Genomic DNA, 4,017 nt, shown 5'->3' on the forward strand with positions numbered 1-4,017 from the left:
AGCAGAGATTCATCGTTTTGCGGAGAACTGGTGCATGCTTTCCTGAAAGGAAGAAAGGAGGGAGGCAAGGGAGGGCCCGGGTGGATTAATGAGTGGGCTAAGATTGGTTGCCAAAGAAATGAGTCTCCATGTATGATAAATATATACCCATCACACTGTTGGCTCTGAATGTGCCCCCCAAGTCCTTTGTCCCACTTCCACAATGCCTCGAAGTGTGTACTTGTTAGTGGACTGCACATCCGCCTACTCATCTGTCTCTGAAGCATTTGGGCATTTTTCCACCCCAGAACAAGTGGGGGTGAGTTAGGAGAAGGAGGAGTGAGTCATGATTGTAGGAAAAGGATGTCTTACAAAGCCGACGCAGAACTAGCTTCCTAGAAACTTCATGACAGGTCCCATAAAGCCCACGTTTGGTTCTAATTATAACATGCCCACATTTGAACATTTTTACAGTTTTCCCATGGTAACAACAGGGTTTCTGAGGAAGAGGACTTTGACTCAAATGTGCTCTATATGTCTAATAGTGGGAGCTGGTTGGATTTTAAAAAGACAAAAACCAGTTATTTTTGCTATTTTACGAAGGAGATATCACTGGCTTGTCTATGCCTATTAACCCATCTGTACACTGGGGTTAAGCACATTATAGTACATAAAAAGGCCAAAATGAGCTATATAAAATTAAAAAGATTTTTTTAAAGGCCAAGATGAGCAACGTGAACAAAATCAGAAAAAATAGAAATCTTAAAAGAGTGGAATGTGTTTTTCCCCTCACTTAAGACAAAATGGCAAGCTTAGAAAAACAAAAACACAAACAAGGATTTATTTAAAAACCAACTTTGAAAGGATGCTATGAGCCATTTAGTTATAGCTCCATTGTCTACACTTTCTGAGCCTATTAAGCAATGATTGCTCTTCGTGAAGATGATCATAAAGCACAACACACATCTTTGAAAAGTCAAATTATGTTCAGGCATGATTTTAGTACCATGCGTTATTTTATTTTATTTTTTAAAAAACTTTGAAGATTGCTAATTCTGGGAAAGTTATTAATGATAACTTTTAATGATATCCCAGCTCATCATTTTAGGTCAATGAAAATTTTATTTTTATTGATCCATTCTTTCCCACTTTTCATTATTTAGATACCAGAGATACTAGCCAGAACCTGGGAGGCTGGAGAGAAAACTCTTTCTTTCTTTAGTATAAGGGATTCCAGGTTGGAACAATTGGATCTAGCAGGGAAGAGGGATTTCCCAGGCAACCCTGGAGACGGAGTTGAGGAATAATATGTGCTCTTGCTTGGATCCAGCTTGTGGCTGGTTGAAAAAAAAAAAAAAATGTTTCAACTCTCTATAAAAGCTGGCATATCTGGCATTTAGAAAAGGAAGTGAAATACTGCCTATCCATTTTGCAAGATTATCAAAGAGCCTTAACTCTTGTAAATCTCAGCAGTTACGAAAGTTGGCATGGTTTTCAAACCCCACCACAGGAAGTGGGGATGATCAGAAAACATGTTTGCCATGTTTTGAAATTTTCCAGAAGTATGAGAGATTCTCTTCCTGTATAAATAATAATGACCTCAGGTTTAGTAACTTCTTAGGGAATGATTAAAGTGAAAGATACACACTTTCCTCAATCTTACTTCCTTCAGATAAACCCTTGGAATTTTGTACGATAAACTCAGGAAGTTTGTTATAGTTTATTTTCATAATAAATGAAGTAACACTGACATATATTTATTTTCTTCTCCATTTTAAGCTTATTTACTTATTTTTACAATAAAATGTCCTTTGACCAAAAACTGGAGCTAAATAATAAAGAGAGCAGTAATGTTTTGAGGGAGGACCCTAATATATTGTGGGCATATAATAATTGATCAAAATAATCAGTGGCATCTGGCAAAGCAAAATATAATAGTTAATTTTTATATAATTTATACCGCTTAATATGTGCCAGGCACTATTATAAGTACCTAAAAAAATTACTAGTACTGTAGTTAATTGTCACAACCACCTTTATCTCCATTTCACAGATGGCAAAATAGAGGCACAAATAGGTTACATGACGATAAGTGGAGGAGCTGCGTCTCTAGTACCTAAAAAAATTACTAGTACTGTAGTTAATTGTCACAACCACCTTTATCTCCATTTTACAGATGGCAAAATAGAGGCACAAATAGGTTACATGACGATAAGTGGAGGAGCTGCGTCTCTTTAGTCTCTGTTTTTTTTGCATGTTCGTTTGTTTTTTAGGTTTTATATATTTATTCAGAAGGTAATTCAACAACAGAATAAAGCCCTTTTAGATTGTGAAATCCAATGTTTTGAACTCATTTTTTCCCTCAGCAATTCTGTTTATTAGAACTTTTATCGTCCTGTAGAGATTCTTTTATCTGAAGGTTTTCATGCATTCAAGTATTTTGCATGATGTCTGATGTGATCAGCAATAGACATTGAAATGAAGTAGTAGCTATGATCATAACCCTCTTATAGTCTAAAAACAACAGGGATTTTCTTTTCTATACAAGCAGTTATGAAGTGATCAGGGAGTAACTGCTCACCTAAAAGAAACTGGTCATCTTTTCCTTGATCAATCAGTACGTCCAGTTGAGAACCTGGATAGGATGTCACAAGATGGGTGGCATCATAAGCCGTCCATTTACTTTGATCTGCTCCCAAATATCCACTGAAGTCTTTTTTTGCCCCACGGACAAAGCACGGGTTGCAAATAGGTGCAAATGCTGACACAGATTTGGATTTTCCAGGATTTTTCAAAGCAAATATCAGAGTTCCACGTCCTCCCATGGAGTGGCCAAAAATAGACATCCTTTGAGGGTCCACTGGAAAATTGGCATTTATGAGTTCGGGAAGCGCCTCAGTTACATAAGAGCACATCCTGTAGTTAGTTTTCCAAGGTTCCTGGAAAACTAACTACATGTAAATCCCAGCACCGGTGCCAAAGCCCCAGCTCTCATCTTCTCCTTTAATATGGCAGCCACAACGGCTGGTATCTGGAGCAATGACAACAAAGCCATGTTCTGAGGCAGCTTGATAACCAGATTTTGATGTGAAATTTTGTTCTGTGCAAGCTAAACCAGACAGCCAATATACTGCAGGGCACTTTCCAGTTTCTGACTTTGCTGGTAAGTAGATAGCAAATGTCATTTTGCAGTTCAGCTCTACACTGTCACATTCAAAAACTTTCTGCAATCCTCCAAAGCATTTGTTGCTGGAAGTCTATTTCAATGCCATTCGTCTCCTGTCCAATTGCTACTTGTTTTTTGTCTGCACCAATGGGCGGATGGTCCTCCACAGGTGGCTGCAGTGCAGAGAGTAATCGGTCTGTGTACTTAATTGCTATGTGATATTGCCTCTTTGAATAATGACCAAGGGCCCATTATAGAAAAACAGAGCTGAGAGGAATGTGTTTGAAAGACCCAAACTCTTGAAACTTAGGCACTAACTTGGATAAGCACTTTCTATAAAACAGTCAGTAAGAGGAATATGCTTCTAGTGTCAGGAAGAGTTCTTTGGCATTGACTGTAGTGTACCTAAGGTCTATGAGATACTACTTGGTGAATGAGTTATAAGAAGATAAAGGCTATTAAATGTTTTATCTTCTTTATCAACTGAAATATTGTCCCAATGAAGTGTCATAAAGGTGCATTTCCTGTCTATAAGGAACTTGTGGCTTGATAAGATAAAGGTAATTGTTGACAGTTGATAAGCCCTTATTGTAAAACTGCTGTACATAGGCCATAGAAAGATGGATAAGCCATCATGCTTGCCTTCATGGGGGTTGCGGCCTGGGTAGGGAGATGGATAATCACCAGGGGGAGTGGTAGGTGCCACGTAGATCAAAGGAAAGGATGATGTGAGAACAGCAGGAGGGGCTCTGAATCCAGGGGGGATGTTCCAGGGCGGCTTCTCTAAGGACATGATGCCTGACTGCCATCATTTATAATGGCCCTCCACCCCTTTCTGTATCATTCTCATCCTCACATCCACATCTGAATTT

General features: G+C 38.6%; 1 pseudogene; it reads right to left on the bottom strand.

Moving 5' to 3' along the window:
* Positions 1–2,402: 2,402 nt before the first annotated feature.
* On the bottom strand, positions 2,403–3,251 carry LOC103597301 (annotated as a pseudogene).
* Between the last annotated feature and the right edge of the window lie 766 nt (positions 3,252–4,017).

Source organism: Galeopterus variegatus, unplaced genomic scaffold, assembly GCF_000696425.1.
Source record: "Galeopterus variegatus unplaced genomic scaffold, G_variegatus-3.0.2 Scaffold90, whole genome shotgun sequence".
NCBI lineage: Eukaryota > Metazoa > Chordata > Mammalia > Dermoptera > Cynocephalidae > Galeopterus > Galeopterus variegatus.